The sequence below is a fragment of the Strigops habroptila genome, chromosome 6, assembly GCF_004027225.2.
Source record: "Strigops habroptila isolate Jane chromosome 6, bStrHab1.2.pri, whole genome shotgun sequence".
Taxonomy (NCBI): Eukaryota; Metazoa; Chordata; class Aves; order Psittaciformes; family Psittacidae; genus Strigops; species Strigops habroptila.
In genome coordinates, this window is record NC_044282.2 from 61,552,637 (window position 1) to 61,572,044 (window position 19,408).

At 41.1% G+C, this 19,408-nt stretch overlaps 1 protein-coding gene across 1 annotated transcript in view; it reads right to left on the reverse strand.

Annotated features, from left to right (window-relative positions):
- The window catches only part of FZD3 (frizzled class receptor 3), a 67,322-nt gene that overhangs the window by 33,986 nt on the left and 13,928 nt on the right, over nucleotides 1-19,408 (reverse strand). The window lies entirely within an intron of this gene.

Consider the following 19,408-nt stretch of genomic DNA (forward strand, 5'->3'; position numbering starts at 1 on the left):
ATATCTTTCTACAAAATGCAAACACAGGACATTTTCCATTGTGTTCTTCCCACAGCATCTCATCCAGCTGAAGAGAACCCATCTGTTAAAATCTCAATTCTATCATCAGAATATATCTGTAGAAGGAAAACAGTCGCAACACAAATGCTACCATTGTTATATAAATTCTCATACAGAGACAGAACTTTCTAGCTTACAGAACAGGGCTGTAATCACAGTGAAGTCACATTAAGGATGTAATTTCTTCACTAACCATCAGAAAGCACTGTGCAATCAAAGCCTGACAAAAATTAGGCAGAACAAAATAACCAGTGTCTTATGCTACTGGGTTGCTTTATAGCAGGTGTAAGTAATGGTGATAGTAACCCCTTGGAAGCACTGAGAGAAAATCACTGACAATTGGCCAACATACAGCTGTTCTTCAGTGTTTCTGAAGAAGAAGGAAAAAAAGTAGGACACGGATTTATGTCTTAATAAATACCGGTGCACATTGATACTCCATGTGATCTTCTTACTATCCTGTGTGGGTTCTTTTTGCTCATGCTTCTTACGGCTTGTGTTTAAAACTCTCCAGGAGTCAACCAATATCTTATTCCAAGTTTGTGTGGCACCTACCACTACACAAAGCCTCTCCATATTTTTGGTTATTAATATAAAGTCAGTTCTATAAAGAGTGAAACTATTGGATATTTAAATATGAGGAAATTATAGAATAAAACAGAACAGCGTATGAATGCTCAGTTACTCTGCTACCTCCAGACTGGAGAAACAGCAGTGACATTTAAGTCAGACTTTTGTTGTCTTTAACTTCTATTTTAAGTCATAGCTTGAAGGGAAAAGGTGGCAGTTGTTTGATCGATGGCAATGCTAACATGAGATCTGTCCTAGAGAGATTTTTATTAGAAGTCCATTTTCTTGATACCAGGTTCCTCGTCTCCACAGCCTAGCAGAATTACAAAGCAAGATGGCTAAACTTCAGAATTTGTGGTGCAATAGAAGGAGCACAAATGAATCTGATATATATATATATATATATAAAACCTAAATCTTATTACAACTGGAGCTGGAAGATAGGCTGCAGAAAGATTACATTTTCAAACCGCAATTTTCTGAGAAGTATTTTAAATCAATTCAACATTTTTTTTTCCCAAACTATAGAACAGGACAGACCCAACAACAAAAAAAAATAGGTCATCTGCCGTAGCAATATAAATGACAACTACTAAAACTGATGAGGAAAAGTTTCACATTTCAGTTCTTCCTTATCATAGAATCACAGGTTGGAAGGGACCTTAAAGCTCATCTATTTCCAATACCCTGCCATGGGCAGGGACACCTTCCACTAGAGCAGGTTGCTCCAAGCCCCGTCCAACCTGGCCTTGAACACTGCCAGGGATGGGGCAGCCACAGCTTCTCTGGGCACCCTGTGCCAGGGCCTCACCACCCTCACAGGGAACAACTTCTGCCTAATATCTCATCTCAATCTCCCCTCTGTCAGGTTAAAGCCATTCCCCCTTGTGCCACCCCTACAGGCCATTGTCAAAAGCCCCTCTTCTGCTTTCTTTTCAGCCCCTTTAGGCACTGGAAGCTGCTCTAAGGACTCCCCAGAGCCTTCTCTTCTCCAGGCTGAACAAGCCCAGCTCTCTCAGCCTGTCTCCATAGCAGAGGTGCTCCAGCCCTCAGAGCATCTTTACCTCATTCCTCATCCAATTCTTCCTATACGCTTCCTTAGCCCTGCGAAAGGTTAATTTTCTGAATACAATACACAATCATGCCGTGATTTTACTGAATTTTTTAAAACATTATTATTATTTACAAACCTGATTAAATTTTCTTGAGTGCTGTGCATTTTTGAAAATGTTCGCACATGACAACAGAGCCATGAAATTTGGCAATAGCCTGTATGAAGCCTTCAGAGCTATTGACAAGAAAAAATTTAGCAACAAACGGGAAGTTTTTACATTTACAAGCTTGTTGTTACTCAGGGAACACCTTCTGTTTGTCTGGAAGTTTATTTCAGATACATACATATTGTTGTTTTCAAATAGTTATTGCTTCTAACACAGCTAAAGCTATTGCTTGACAACAATCCAATAAATTGATTTTAGGTCATTATGGCACTGACATGTTTGGAAAAGCTTGAGATAATAGTCTTTATTTGTGGAAAGGCAAAATAAAAGGAAAACTCCACTTTTATCTTTGGAAGTGTTTATATTTCCTTCTTTTCAAAGAACCTTTAGAGGAAGAAAACGAAGTGATAATCTTACGAAAAAGAGCTACTGGCTTAATGCCTTTCCCTCTGAAAGTCTTGCCTCCTGCCACTGGCTTAATGCCTTTCCCTCTGAAAGTCTTGCCTCTTGCCACCACAGTTTTGCATGTATCCATACCAAAATTTCAAGTTCTCCTGACAAATGCTCTACTACTCTCTCGTGATACATCTTCCATTAGGAAAAGATGTTTCAAAAATTTCTCTTTTTCCTGCTACTTCACCTTCATTAAAAGATCCATCTGGTTTTGGTTGGTTAGCAGAAAGCTGTACCATTTAGGAAGATCTCAGACTATCTCAAGGTGTGCACATAAGCAAACTGTACAAAGAGAGCTCCAGGTCATGGCTGAAAAGTAGCAAAGCAAGTTCAAGGGAACAGAGAGGCACCAGTATTTCCTTGTATCCTGTTGATTCTACTATGGGCAGGTGGCGGTTGTAATGGCTTTCAGCCAACTCCAAAGGACACTGGGCAACATGTCCGAGGCAATATTGGAACAGAGACAGGACACATCCAAAAATGGGGATGCAGATGGTGCTCTTTGGCAACGGCTTCAGGGTCTGAAAGAGCACTCAGTACGAGAAGTGCATGCCTGGGCTGCCCCCTTCAGCAGCCTGAGGGCTGAGTTACAGGGTGCTCAAACACACAGGAAGCACCGGCTTCTCCTGCTAGCTAAGATGCCAACTGTTTTCCAAGACAGCCACATGGGCCTGGATGATCAGGCACAAGATCTGCCCTCTCTTGGGCCTGACAGATGTGACACAGGGTGTATGCAGAGCCTCACTTCCTTCTGGCGTAGCAGCTGGAGCCTGGGTTGAAGACACCGAAACATCCAAACTAACACTAGTGTAACTGAATCTTCCCTGACAAAGTCCCCCAGAGGGCACATGAGCTGCACGTAGGGTTCTTGTGAGCTGCAGAAAACAAGCCTGGTTTTGAGCACGGGCTCGGCATACTCCTCAAAACACACTACAGATGTACTCAGCCCCGACAACATGGAAGAAATATACTTAAGTAGGGGTAATTTAATAAGACTGTTCCTCTAATGCTGGCTGTTCTGTTTCTTGGCAACTCCAGGCCTCTCTCCCACTGTTCTGTCTCTCAAAATAGCAACTGCAGGCAGACAAAAACTCTCTTATGAATTATATCAAATCAGTGTATTTTAAAATCCTGAAGAGGCTAAGCTAGACAACAGAAGAATTAAAAACCCCTACAACCACTCCTCGTAATGCAGAAAAAGAGATTTCCTTGCTTTCAACCAGAAACAGCAGCATTTGTGCCTGTAAGCAGCTCAGTCTCTAAGCACCCTATCTCTAAAATTATCTTACCCTGCTGCAGCTCTAAGATGAAAAGTCACTTCCACCTACTGATGATGTTGTTCACTATTAAAAATAAAGCCAGGGAGATTAAAAGACTTTTTTTATGATCTTGCCCAAGGATGCAATACAAGTTATGACATTTAGCCCTACACCACTGGTGCCTAACAAAAGTCTCTCTGTTAAAATGGAACATGCTTTTGAAGAATGCCTGTTGAACAACGCAACCTATGGAGGAAAAAGGAAGAGGACAAGAACAAGAGAAGGCGTGAGAGCCAAACTGATTTCAATAACTCCGGCCAAGTCCTGGGTAATCTGAGAAAGGGAAGGAGATATTTAACAAGAATCACAGAATGGTTTGGGTTGGAAGGAACCTTAAAGCTCATCTAGTTCCAGCCCTCTGCCATGGGCAGGGACACCTTCCACTAGACCAGGTTGCTCCAAGCCCCGTCTAACCTGGCTTTGAACACTGCCAGGGATGGGACATAAGAGATAAATACCTACAGGAGTGGAGAAGAGTTTAAGTATTTAAAATGTGCCAGATAACAACTGTATAATTTATCTACACTTGTACACTCATGGGTCCTTCCACCTGTAAGAACAATCTTAATGACCATGCAAATTCCTTCAAAGCCAGTGATAACAGCAGTGTTATCTATCTCTTTGTTCCCTCTTCCCCAGAATTTTCTTTGCTCATAGCAAAGTTGCTTTGAGAAATTTCCTGATTCCCAGCAGCGTGGCTCCAGCTCCTTCCCTCCCTAAAATTCCTATCTGCTGAAAATGCTTTAAAGGCTATGCTCTAATGGAGAGTAGAAATTTCCTGCTTGCCTTTGGTTTTCTTTTGGGTTATTTTTTTTCAGGAAGGGGGTGAAAGACAAAGGAGAGCTGGAATGATACGTGTAGATTTTTCTTCCCAAATAATTTTTTAAACAAATTATCTCTTTGGGTTACAAAGCCAATAAATACACTGTGGAACCACATTACAGCTTCAGACGTCTCGTATTACTGACAGATGATAATCCAAATTCTACCTTTTATTTTACACAGTGGTAGCCATTTAGCTGGCTGTTATTTGGGAAGTGACATTATTGCATGATTTAAACAGAATTATTTTTATCTTTCCCTATTCTCTTTGTTTATATAGTCCTTTCTTTTAGCAGAAAACTCAAGAGGAAGCATTCTCAACAACTCACAGGCGGAAAGAGGGAAGTTTTCTTCCCTCAGGCTCATGGGAAAAGAGTGATGCTATGACTATCAGTTACTGTTGCAATTCTCTGGAGGAAGCAACTGCCTCGGGGCGCATCCTGTCTCAGGCCAGTCACAGGATCTGCTCTTCCTGCCCTGTACTGCTCTATGTTTGAATTTAGCTTGCTATTCATTAGCAAAAAACCTTGAATTGTATCTCAACATGCATGGGCAATAATGCTTTCCAGGCTTCTTCGGAGGAGAATCGCAGAAGCTGCTGCTACATTTAACTCTTCAGACAATTACTAGTGAGACTGAACATACAGCTGCCTCCTGCTTTTGATACTGACACGTCTGCTCCAACTGGATGGCTCTCTCAGTTGTGACAGTTCACGTGAATGCTCTCTAGAGACCGTTACAAGCAGAATTGGTTTCCTTGAGACAGTGGAAATTCGTTCTCCAAGGGCTCTGACCCGCATGCTTCTCCGAATATTGCTACGTCTGCTGGAGCCCACAGCCAACAGTCATGCTGGTACACAAACTCAACCTAGAAAACATTTGTTTTAAGTTCACATCCTGAACTGAACAACTGCTGTAGTACTTAAACTGCTGATGCTAACTTCAATTGAGGCTATACTTGAGAGTCCTGCCTTAACCTAGCTGGTGTTTCCTAAAGAAGATAAGGGAGTGCTCACGCAGGCACAGCAGAGTAACCTGCAAAGAGCAGTGATCTGGGGCACTAACTTCTTCAAAAAACCTATTGCTGGATCTAACAGAAAGCTATTTCCTTTTCCACTCAGTTTGGCCTTGAGTTAGACAGTGGCACATAAGGAATGTTTGCAGAAAGGGCCAGAAACACGCAGTCAGGTGTGTAAGAGTAAGTTCAGTTTCTTCTGGAATCAATCCACAGTTGATCAATTTAATGTGACTATGGAACTGCAGTTTTATTGCACAGACACTTGATTCTGTTTTCAAAAGGCAATAGGCTAATTTGCCCAAGCTTGCTTTTAGTGCACAGTGCCAAGACAAATTTAGCGTGGAATACTTAGCATAATGTACATTCAAAGCTTACCTCACCATTAACTTCCTTGTCTGGAGAAACTGAGGTATACATTTTTTGGTAATTATTTCTGGCTTTGCACAGTGAGGCATGTGTGAAAAGCCAAATGGGGTCACAATTCTGGCTGCCTGTTAAGCTTTCCTTGTCAGGATGGAAAAAAGCTATTCTCACGTTATTTGTATGGACCCTTATGAACCACATAACCCATTGGCTTCTGACATCCCTCATCTCAGCATTTGATGTTAGCTGAAAAAATCATGGTTGCAATAAGGATTAGACTGAGACTGTACTACTTTATGGACTGGGAAGCAAAAAATTTCAGTTTGTTTTACCTTGGTACTAAAAGTCTATGTCTGCATTTAAATAGCTATAAAGTCATTCCAACAATAAAAATGTCAAGTAATTAGTATGGTTTTAAATGGTATTTTCTCATGCTGTAGACAATCACTTTGTTATTCCCTTTAAAACCTAAAACCAATTATTTTCCCTGCCTTACTTGTGAAAGGGCAGCAATCATGCAAACCATCCTAAACTTTCTGGTCTGCAAACAGACAGCCCAGGCTAACTTCTCAACTGCAGGAAAAAAAAACTGTAAGATAAAGATGAAAGTAGTTAAAAGACAGCAAATTACATTAATCTCTATCTATATGACTAAAAAGCAAAGCCATCTGCTCTTGTTCTTTGAAGAGGTCTCCTGCTTCATTTTAAATTCTGAAGTTCTTTTGGAAGACACTGAAAAGATGGCATCCATCTGTCAATTTGCACTTTGCCTAAATGTGATCTTTCTGTTTCAGGAACCAACGAATGCAGATGGGTGGTCCTGGTAACAATTTCTATTTGCAAGAAGTGTTAGTTTTTATAAGACAGCTGAGACTGCTTGGACTTCCTCCTTCCTCTCCATATGCCTCCTGTGATGGGCTTGGGAGAATTCCAAAGTGTCACAGAGAAATAAATATATAGTCCTCCAGACTGTATTTTAGATACTATGAAGTTAAGATGCTATGAAGCACACTTGCCTGGGCAAGCAGGAGACTATGGGGCAGGAGTTCTAAGTCTTGATAAAATAATATTTTTCATTTAAACAACACATTTATATCTCCTGCAGCTACAGAGACAACCTTCCAAGCACAAACTGAGCATGATCGCTGCTTTGATGCCTGCCAAAAAAAAATGCTCCGGTTGTCACTGTGGGAAGGAGAGAGATACCCATTATGAGAAGTGGAGCATTAGCGATAACAACCTTTTCTTTCCCTCACCTCTGCCACTGCACACTGATCTGCATGTCAGGGACCCAGGGACTATTTCTACCAACTCAAGGGAGGTCTGTCTCCTTGAAAAATAACAGGAGTGAAGAGTATAAACAATTCACTGTTGGAGTAGTGCTCAGAAATTTATCTTGCTGAGCAAGGGAGGAAAAGCATTTGGTATAAAGATTTGTTGGAAGACTTGGCTCTAACTTGAGAGCACACAATGGAACCAGTAGCCAGATCAAGTTCTTCAGTGCTCATAAAAAAGGGAATTTCTAAAAATCAGAAACATAAGGGAAAATACAAATTAGGACACAGCCAAGATTCAATCAGATTTGCTTCACCTTTTCTTTTTTTACTGCCATTAACATACAGAATGACAGTGTCTGCCACATAATAACCAATGTTAATACCCTGCAGAATAAAATTACACAAGTTGGTTTTCTAAAATACAATGAAAGCGACACTGGACATTCCTACTGAAGAGAATTCACTTTTATTTTTCAAAGGCTTGATGACTTCTGCTATTTCACTTGTGACTTCACTGACTGTGGTTTTTTACACAGCTGACTTAGCAGAATACCTAAGAGAGCTTAATATTGCACAGCAGTGCAGACTGTGTGAACCTCCATGTTATCCACTGGGATGAGGATGGAAGAAGGCTTCTGTTTTCAGAATTCTGACATTCAAGCCAAAGCGCTTCTTGACAGACTAACCAAGATAATCTACAATATGCTGACTCCCTTAAAAGTAAATGTGAGCTGTGGCGTTATCATCCTCCTCTTCTGTGGCTGTAAAATTGAGGACAAATCACAGTTGTCACCTCATGCACTTCACGGTGCAGTTTCACAATGGGCATAAGTTTATCGACCCCTGCCCTCTCCCTGCCACCAGCCTCCCTCGCACTGACTTGGGTTTAAGATCGATTTAAACTGTCCATGAAACTAACCTCAAAACCACGTGCTGTATTTGGACCATTAGTAGTGTAAAAAGTCAGGGTAAGGTCCTGAATGCTGGGAATTTAAAGTGTGAGCATCTACATAATCTTTCCTGTAAAATACACCTAGGTTGATCAATTCACTTTTTTCTAAACTTCTTTTTTTTGCTGGTTTATCTCCTCAATGACCTTACAATAGGTTTGGGCAAACTCGGGTGCCACGACAAGAGGTGCAAAAGGGACATTTTACTGGAGGACAAAGAATGGGGCATAGCTAAGCTGACCTTACAGCTAGTTACCATCGAATCCTCGGCGCATCCAGTATGTTCATAACGATCTAAAACAGAGTTCAGCTGCCCTGGACTCAGCCAGACTCAGAAAACATTAAAGGATATGTTCAAGGTAAACCCTCGAGTTTATAGCCTTAGCTCCACAACACAGAAGACAAAGACTTCTTGCTATGGCAGAGAAGAGGTATTGATGCTGTTAAAACCCAGGAGCATAAACTTTTGCAGACAGAAAGCTGCAAGAGAAAAAGCCCACTAAATGAATTCAGGAAACTCTATTTGCTACTCTGTTGGCAGCCAGTCTGCTGTCAAAATTCTCTCACAAAATTGTCTTACTAGCCAAAACACTTGGTTTCATGTACGAGAATACAATGGCAGAGTCAGATGTTGTAATAAGCTTTCTTCTTGAGCTATGAATATCGGTGTTCTCAAAGAAGGCATTATCATTCAAGAACTCTCATGTCTTACCTGCTACACTAGAACGAACATCTCCTTGGGCATAGGCTAAATGACTTAATTTTGCTCCTATGAAAGCCCATAATGAATCTAACCTAAATACTTCAGGGAATGATCTTGCAATATCCACTAAGACTGTTGTGTTGTAATGTGCTATTATACAGAAAAAAAAGCAAAACTGGTTGTGCCAAATGGTTTTACAGACATGTTTGAAACTTTTCTGGACTCTGCCCAATATTTATTGTCCAAATTGAAAATCAAAGGAATACTCAGCTAATACAATAATGCATCTCTAACAATGGAAAAACTGGGGGTTTTGGTAGATATGGCTTGGAAAGAAGAAGAGCATGACACTGATCCAATAGAATTATGAACATAAATAATATGATGCAAATTGAGGTAAGAACATAATCTGTTGGATTAACGCTATAAAAATCATGCTGAAGAGCAACTAAAATCTATCTGTAAAATGAATGCTAATATTTCAACAGCTGTGTCTTAACTAACATTACAAACCATCTGTTACATCTACATACCAGCAAAGCCATACACACACAGAGACATATTCACACACACACACACGTCAGCGTTTGGATAGAAGATCTGCATCTTCACAGCTCAAAAGTAAGCATATGACCCAGCATAAACACATATATGTATATATGACCTGGCAGTGTGCGCTTGTAGCTCAGAAAGCCAACTGTGTCCTGGGCTGCATCACCAGCAGCGTGACCAGCAGGTTGAGGGAGTAGAGCCTGTACGGACAGGACAAGGGGGAATGGCTTTAAACTGACAGAGGGGAGATTTATAGAATCATAGAACAGTTAGGGTTGGAAAGGACCTTAAGATCATCTAGTTCCAACCTCCCTGTCATGGGCACGGACATCTCGCACTAAACCATGTCACCCAAGACTCCGTTCAACCTGGCCTTGGAACACCGCCAGGGATGGAGCATTCACCACTTCCTTGGGCAATCCATTCCAGCACCTCATCACCCTCACAGTAAAGAACTTCTTCGTTATATCTAACCTAAACTTCCCCTGTTTCAGTTTGAACCCATCACCCCTTGTCCTATCACTACAGTCCCTGATGAAAAGTCCCTTTCCAGCATCCTTATAAGCCCCCTTCAGACACTGGAAGCTGCTCTGAGGTCTCCACGCAGCTTCTCTTCTCCAGGCTGAACAGCCCCAACTTTCTCAGCCTGTCTTTGTACAGGAGGTGCTCCAGCTCTTGATCATCCTCATGGCCCTCCTCTAGAGTTGCTCCAACAGCTCCATGTCCTTTTTATGTTGAGGACACCAGAACTGTACACAGTGCTCCAAGTGAGGTGTCACGAGAGCAGAGCAGAGGGGCAGGATCGCTCCTGTCTGGATTCTGACAGGAATGACAGGCAGTACACCAACACAAGGCTACATGGCTAAGTCCATTGCTTGGTAATGCAACCACCTTATACATATTCAAACATACTCAGAACTCACCTTTAATCCCAAAGATGTCCTATAGATGTTACCCATTTTACAGGCATTTTCTTTCCACGATAAACTTTGGCAGCTTTATTGGTAGATATTGCTAGAAGAGATCTGAGGAAGAAGTTCTTCCCTGTGAGGGTAGTGAGGCCCTGGCACAGGTTGCCCAGAGAAGCTGTGGCTGCCCCATCCCTGGCAGTGTTCAAGGCCAGGTTGGATGGGGCTTGGAGCAACCTGCTCTAGTGGAAGGTGTCCCTGCCCATGGCAGGGGGTTGGAACTGGATGAGCTTTAAGATCCTTCCAATCCAAACCATTCTGTAATTCTATGATATCTCACAGAGCAATGTTTAAAATGTATTATCTACTGGCTTGACAGCTATTTATTTTCTTTCCCTCATGCTTAATTGCCAAGAAGGCCACACTATCAGTCTAGTATACCAAGTTGTCTTTTGGTATAGTTAATTCTAGAAATTAACAGGTTGTTTCACATGCATAAAGAACACAGGACAGTTTTCCTGGATGTGTGGCCTCCACTATATAAGCTTTGCAGCCCTGCTGTCCCCTACATGCATTCACTAGAGCAGAATCTATCCCAAACCAAGCTGGACCATTTCAATTCAACAGCACCTTCTGCCTCACTTTACAGTTACTCTGCTACAGTTCTTACCATGTTTCTTCTCTCTCATTTACCAATTACAGTTTTCAGACTACTTTGATTGTAAAGATTCTCAGGGGATTATTTCTGGGTTTGTGATTATTTTAAGCAATTTCTAACACAAGAAAAGTAAAGCTGAAGTACTTAGTACTCTTTACAAGCATTAATTGGGTAGAGGTGAGCAGATAATGCTATAATCCAGGTTTTATTTAGGAAAATGTGTAGATTTACCTCAAAGTTTAACTAAAAAACCAACAGATCTCAGTGATACCAGGGGCTCCATGCAGAATCACCCTGTACTGTTGATCTTACTGAAAGCAAGTATAATAAAGCTATTGCCAAAATCAAAGGTGACCTGGGGCTTGTTGAATCTTGGGATCAATCTTCTATATTTTGGTATTATATATGAAATTCTTCCTGTCTGCTGCAGACAAACAATGAGAAAATGAGACTTTGGGGTAAGTTTTTAGTCTTTCAATTTTGGGAGATTTTTCTGTCATTACTTTAATTCTACAGTGAGTTTATATGTACTGAACAAACCTGACTCCATTTACTGGGATGGCTTTTTTAACTTTTAAAAGAGATTGTCCATCCCAATATTTATTTCTTCTACCCAATTACAGAATTACAAGAAGGGCACTCAATGAACAGGCCTTGCTACTTCATCAGACAGTAACACAGAACAGAAAAGTGAAGACTGAGAAAATCTCAATTTAACATATTAAATGAAAACTCATTTCTGCTCTTAATAGAAGCTTTAAGGTAATTAGCTGATGACTTCAATCTTTAACCATTCTTAAAAAACATGTCTGAACACAGCAGCTATAAATTATAATTGAAGATTCATCAGGAGATACTGTCCCTCCCCTTTAGTGCCAAGTTAATGAGGTCACAGATGAACATTGCAGGGGAGGATAGGGAAAAAGAATAAAAAATAATTGCAATTGTAGAGCACTTTTCCACGGGACAGAAAGCTGCCACCCGCCTCACAAGCATCCGAATGACCAATTCTGAAAGTCTCACCAAAACGATCAAATTAAGAATAAAACCAAGCTCCCAAAGTTGATTTTTCTTCCCTACAGTTAATAATTTACCAGATAAATATTTGACAGGAATTCCCACAGTGCCTCTGCTTCTTTGTTTCTGCGGCACACTAAAAGCATTGCTTCTCTCAAATACATTAAATATTATTTTGCCCTTAAAGGCCTGGAAGTTTCTCCCAGTAAGGACAGAAGCTTTTGCCCAGCTCTCTTCTGTATCACTAACATAATTTGGGTAAAAAATTGCTCCCGCAGTACATCCTGCATGTCTTTGAAACTCTCCAGACAAGTAGGACAAGACCTCACACAATAACAGGATTAATAAGACAGTGGGAGGAGAGAGGGGACACGGATGGAAAGAAACAAGGGAAGACAAAAAGATTGTGCAGCTACTCTGTGAGGCCCCTACCCAGGATGATAGACCCAAATTCTTTTCTAGTTAAATAGAGTGAAGAGCAGCAAATATCTACAGGTGCTGTGGAAGAAGTACCTCTTCAAAACCCATCTCAAACAGTATGTGACACAAGCATTGTAAATGTACCCTGTGCGTCAGGTTCTGTATGGAATACACTGCAAGGGGGTTTGCAATGGAGGATTGGTGCAGAACAGAATCAGTGGGATCAAACTATAAAAGAGCAGGTCAGATAAATACAAAAACTGCATGAAACTGCTTGGACATGTAAGCATTTGAAGGTGATGCAAGAGACAAGAAGGGTAAGTGAGTTTTTCCACTGATAGCCTCTGAGTAATTGCCCAATGCTGCAAAATCCCTTTTATACATATATATACACGTGTCTAAAAGAGACATGGAGAATGCATTTGAGCAAAGACCAGGTGTGGGGCTATAAGGTAGGGAAGGCAGACAGCGAAGTCTGATGTGATAAGCCCCATTTGGTTACCCACAGCAGGGCCCAACCATCAGGCCACTGGAGACCAGCCCAAGGGCACTTCTGCTCTGAAGAACCATCAGAAGGTCACACAGCAGAGTTAGTCTTCCAGCTCCTTTTGTCTCTAAAACCTGAAAAGCAGCAGGATGGGGTAGTGGACAGGAGTGTACGTACATGCATTTGTTAATGTATCTTGGCAAGTTCTGCTCAACAGGTCTTTGCTGATTTCACTCATACTTGGCTCCCACCTAATGGATGAGGACTAACCTAGAGATCAAAAACATGTTCTTTAATCTGTCCCACTGGCTCCTCTCTGATGGGTACAACAGGTTATGTTGGAGGAATCGGCTACCACTGCAGAAGAATTGTCAGCCACAGATCTATTACAGGCCTGGCTTCAATTCAACACCCCTCTCTTGAGTCACCTCCATGACCCTGCCTACTAACAGCAACTAGTACAAAGTGGGAGGGGAACCAAAGCCGAGATTTTAAAAGCCTGGAAGCTTACAATTTCCAGACAAAAGCACCCACCTCCCATTGTGTCAGAAAAAAAGTAACTGATGGATCTGAAGAACTATGTCGTCTTTTTGTGATACCACTTAATTAAGGTTATTCTGAATAACGGAATAATTTGCCTGTAGTTGGAAAGTAGGACTAAGAAAATGTCTGTGTAATCTTCAGTGTCTCAGATGTTTTAGTGTTTTAGCCACAAGATTTTCTAAAGTGCAAGAGGGCAAATCTTCAAATCAGACCATTTAAATGGTGTTTCATCTATATGAGGTAAAAACTATTCTTCCTGAAGAACTAGACAATTTCTCATTCAAGAAGCTACAGAGGAAAATCTAAAGACAAAGTGACTTCACTGTTCTTTAACCAATTTGTATTAAACTTTAACATTTAACACATCTGTAAAACATTCAGATAAAATGTCCCAAAGGTATTTACTACCACAGGACACAATTTTGTTTCCTTGATGTTTTTTCTTTATTACTGACAGTAAGATCAAAACTGAAATCCAAGGTCAAACTTTGTTACTGTGTTCTTCTCTGCAGTTGTATATGCATATTGCATCTACCCATATCAGACCTTGATGCTACAAAGGTACAATAAGAAACTAGAAAGAATACTCATGAGCAGGGATTCAGCTAATGCAGCATAGATTCATCCACTCCTCCACAGAAAAGGGTGTAAAGACGTTAGATAACTGACAGTATGATTGAATCATTATGAAGGGAAAATATGTATTGCATCTAAGTTTTCAGAGAAAAATACTAGAAACATGAATGATGGGTTTGACCTGTGAGGGGAAGAAAGCTAAATGAGCAGAAATCTCTCGTTGAATTTAAAAAGAAAGATGTTTCTCCTTGCTCAGCACCACAAACATGACAACTTTTGTTCTATAAATCAAGAAACATAGAGTATAAACAAGTTTACAAATTGAAAGCAACTTTTAAAAGATAAATTTCAGGTTTCTACAACACACAAAGATGAACTCCAAGGAGCTTTCCTCCCTTCCTCGTTCAAATTCAAATGAAGCAGCCCTTTGTGTTTCTCTTCTCTTTTCAAATTTCCTTCCTCGTCTCCATGGGAACCCCCCGGCTGACAAGCCTCCAAGCAGAGCAAGAGGCCAAGCCGAGCAAGGGGTGTGAAAAGGGGAGAGAGTCAAAGGGCAGAATTTGGCTCGGGAGAATCAAGATGCCAACCTTTGTCACCCCACAAAGAGGGGGGGTAACCATAGGAACTCACTCTGCAGGGCAGGGGCGGAGAGGAGGAGGGAGCAGCATGGCCAAAATCACAAGATGGGAAACAAAACACAACGCCTGGACCTACGGTGTGTGGGGGGGGAATCTTACAAATTAAATATAAAATTAAATAAAACTTTAAGAACCAAGTACCTAACTTCGCACCAGTTTTAAGACCACGTAATTACATCGTATTAATTTATATGCAAGCAGAGAGAAATTGGGCAGATCTGATTCGCAAGTCTGACACATTTAATGTGCTCCTGAAAAGATGCTTAATACTCCCCTTGCCTTTGATGGGCTCTGAAGATGTTTTCTGAATGCCTCACAATAACTGGAAGCCACACAGCTTCAAGATTGCTACTGAGCTACAGCTTCAAGCATGCAGTGCCAGTTTACACTAACAGTTCTGCAGATAGTCTTGTCGTTATTGTTGCTGCAAGAGCAATCTGACAGAGCAGATTTACATACAGAATATTAACAAGGCATCACACTCATATACTTCATAAAGATATAAATGTGGCATAATTTCATTCTTGTAGCTTGTAAAAGAGACAGCAGGAGGATGAGGCATGAAACAGCTCTGTAAAATCACAAGTGATACATAAAGGAAAAATATAGTCCAGTTGTTCACTGTATCTTCAGCACAAAAAGTATGGAACATAAAAACAGCAGGTGGAGCGTTTAAAGAGGAAAAAAAACCACAACAGCAAATTCTTCACATGACACCTTTAACTTAGGTAACTATTTGCCACTGTTTTGTGCAAATGCTAAAAGAATGTATGAGTACAGGAAGAAAACTGATGAATTTTCATAGAATCACAAAATCCCAGGTTGGAAGGGACCTCAAGAATCATCTGGTCCAATCTGTCTTGGCAAAGCATGACCTAGACTAGATGTCCCAGCACCCTGTTGGCCAGGGGTTGATAGCATCTTTATCTCTGCTGGTGATGCCCTTGCTGATGTTCCCCAGCATCCTGCTGGCTTTCTTTGCTGCAGCTGCACACTGTTCACTCCTATTGAGCTTGTAATATTTTCGAACAATGCATCAAAGGTTACTAATGCCAGACCTCATTTCCAAGCCACAGATTGCTGAAGATGGAAGAACAGACTGGGTAGATTTCCATGACATATCTGACCTGCTGCATGCAGCACCTGCTGCGGGCCACTACCGGGTGGCAGAGTACTGGGCTAAACAGACCTCTGGTCTGACTTTGTATCACTATTCTTAGGTTCTCACATTTATGCATCTCCTCCCCAGTTTCATTTCTACTAGCCTGTCTGTCACACTAAACACGTTCTTTTAAAGAGTATTTTATTGCCTTGCAGGTCCAAAGCATTGCAAGATTGAATAATGAATTCGGTTCAAGAGCACTGGGTTCCTCAACCATTTTGCAGCCCACAGGCTGCAGTTTGGTGGTAGATGTAGGACAACCTACACTGGCTCCGTTTCCTTCAGAAAGTCATAAAACCCTCATGCGTTTCCATCTCTTAATGACCAGGAAACAAAATGGGGGGTAAGGTGGCAGTGCACAGATGAGGCACATGTGAATTTAAGATTTGTCCTCTGAATGTTAAAAACGTGCTTTGTTGAATTCTTCTCACACCACAGGACACAGGAGCTTCACAACCACACAAAAAACATCCCACTGATACAAAAATAATGCAAATCCACAAAAGCCAGCCTTTCTCTAAAATTACCACAAATGTCTCCTGAAACAAAGAAGAAAACAGCAGCCATACCAGCAAGACAAATGGTAAAATTTATGATAACTGCTCCTTCGTGCTTAAGTTATTACTTCATACTTATTTTCTTCTCAGTCTGTTGTGGCTTTCTTTTCGAATTCAACTATCCTATAATTGGAACCATGATCACACACTAGAGAAAGCAAGAAAAAACCCACCACTTCCAAGTGACCAGCAAAATAAAAAGTACATCCTAGCCAAGCCACACAACTTTTAAGTAGTAGACAGTTATTTACATCACTGCCCAGGCTTTGCACAAAAAACACTGGCAAAAGACTGGCAAGTTGAAGGACAGAAAACTAAAGAGCTTCCAACCTGTTACGTCAGTTCACAAGTTATACCTGAGATAACTAAAGAATCTTTGTATCAGAAGAGTATAAAGGCGGAAAAGTCTAATTCGGACTAAACAGAAGTGTTGACTTCATTCTATAACAGACATGCTCAACCTCTGCCTTACAAGGGACAGAATCTAATGCGTATACGTGCAAAATACAAGGTAGCTGTTTCTGTACCGATACAGCAGAACTATATCCTCTAAGTTACTCATGCTACTAGATATAAAGCTAAGTCTACTCCCTGTACAAATACTAACCTGTATTACTACAGCGTTTATATACTTATACAATATAAACATATTTCTTGCCCCACAGCGGCTGCGTCTGAGAGAATCAACTGGCTGATTTTGATCAACGTAACAAAAAGCATACAATGACAGGAATGAATACGCTTGTAAGGGTAATAGTACATGGCAAGACCAATATCCCCTTAAGGCTCTGGCACAACATTCTTCTGCCTCTGAGTTTATGCTTGCAGTTATAAAGCTACAGCTGACTATACAGTACATTGTCATTCAACTCTTCAAAAGAAATTCATGCATGTTCCACCTTTGCTGTTAATTCCTCTTTAAGCCTCCAACAGATGCTACAGAATTAGCCACAGTGCAGAGCTGTCTGCCTTCATGACCCTGAAAACAAGCCCACTGTGAATAGATGTTGATTAAGATGTAGATCTTTTGCTTTAAACTGAATCATTACATAAAACTAATGTTTCTTTCCTATGCTTTCACTAAACTATTAGACTAAACTTCATTTCCATATTTCTGGTTGAACCATCATTCGGAATTAATCTTTTATTCAATAAAATATGAACATGGTGACAGAGGTCACCTTCAATGCACAGCCGTTTATGGATTTAACAAAAAACCCCAAACCCCCCCCTCTCTTCATCTTCTCTCTCACTACTGGTCTTCATTTTGAAAACATTCACATGGCATTTTGTTCTTGTTAATAAACATGAAAGACTAGAACAGAGTATCTCTGAAATTATTCTCTGGAGCGCATCTGATGACAGCCAAGTAAAAGAAAGGAAGGGTTTCTAACACTTGCTATCTAGTTCTGCTGTTTGAGCACTGAGGATCTATCTGCAGAAGTTTCAACCCTTGTGTTCTTTGCATTTGTTTTAGAAAGAAGCACCTTTTTAGTACTTTATTCTTCCACACTGCTCTGTACTGCACAGCTCTGTAATACCTTTATCTGGCTTCTTGAAGTGCCAGATATGGCCCCTAGAGGAAAAAAAACAGAGACTCCCCACAGTGACTGCTCACATTAAGCAAGCATCCATTCCACCTCAAATGCCAGTTACAGTTTATATTCCCTTTGATTGTTGAACTAGGATGACCATATGCCCAGATGCGATCACATAATCGTAGAATCACAGGATGGTTTGGGTTGGAAAGGACCTTAAAGCTCATCTAGTTCCAACCCCCTGCCACGGGCAGGAACACCTTCCACTAGAGCAGGTTGCTCCAAGCCCCTGTGTCCAACCTGGCCTTGAACACTGCCAGGGATGGGGCAGCCACAGCTTCTCTGGGCACCCTGTGCCAGGGCCTCAGCACCCTCACAGGGAACAACTTCTGCCTAAGATCTCATCTCAATCTCCCCTCTGTCTGTTTAAAGCCATTCCCCCTTGTCCTGTCCCTACAGGCCCTTGTCCAAAGCCCCTCTCCAGATTTCTTGTTGGCTCCTTTAGGCACTGAAAGATGCTTTAAGGATGCCCCGGAGCCTTCCCTTCTCCAGGCTGAACAAGCCCAGCTCTCTCAGACTGTCTCCATAGGAGAGGTGCTCCAGACCTCAGAGCATCTAGGTCCAGAAATTCATTCAGTTTGCCATTGTAGGTACCTCCACCTTGACGAATACCTTCCTGAGTAAGTATCTGACAGTCTTGATGGTCAGAATTACAATGCTTTCCGAAACACCACATGCAACAGCAGCCTAAAGGTCCATCTTCTGTGCATCTATTTCTGGACGTTACTCTTTTTGGGTTCAAAAATCTTGTCTTTGGTGAGGAATTTTTTTTTTTTTTTTTTTTATAGTTGAGTGTAGAGAAGGGGAATATAAAGATGTCAAAAAAATAATGCCAGAGTCTTAGCATTTTTTTGTGGGGTAGAGATTCTGGGGCTGGATAAAAGATGTAAATATGCTTAAGTGAAACCAGAGATTCCTTGAAGAGTGAGAAAAGTTGAATATATCATTTTGAGGGATAATAGGTAGAAATGTTACATGCCAGGAAGAAGCTTCAAGAGATTTCTAATCAAAGACAAGGCTCTTTCCCTTTCTTCCTTATTTAAACCTCTACCAACTTTAAAGCAGGTGCAAACGTGTAGCTCTGCTTTATCTGCAAACTATTATCTCACATGGCTGCGCTTCCAGTGCAAAGAGCCTAAATGCTTCAGTAATAATTGGACATGCAATATTCATTCAGAATATCTTGAAGTTCACTGGTCCTTAATGTGAAAAGGATCAGACTGATGGTCTTAATACGAGATCAACTGAGGCTACGCTGAAGAAACAGCTTCCTCAGAAGCCTCATTCTACAAAACTGTCAGATCATACTATTTTTTGTGTGGATCTACTTGGGGATGTAACAGCTCTAGTTCTTCCCTAATTGTTCATACCCACTCAGGAGTTCACCTTTGCACAACACTCACTTTACACATCAAGACTGAAACCACAAGCTCATGTGTTTCAAACAGACAACCCCCGGGTGCTCCTAAAGCAAGAATTTCTAAGCAGTACCTTATTAAGAACTCCTTTGCTGAGGCTGTAATCTGCAGAATCATCT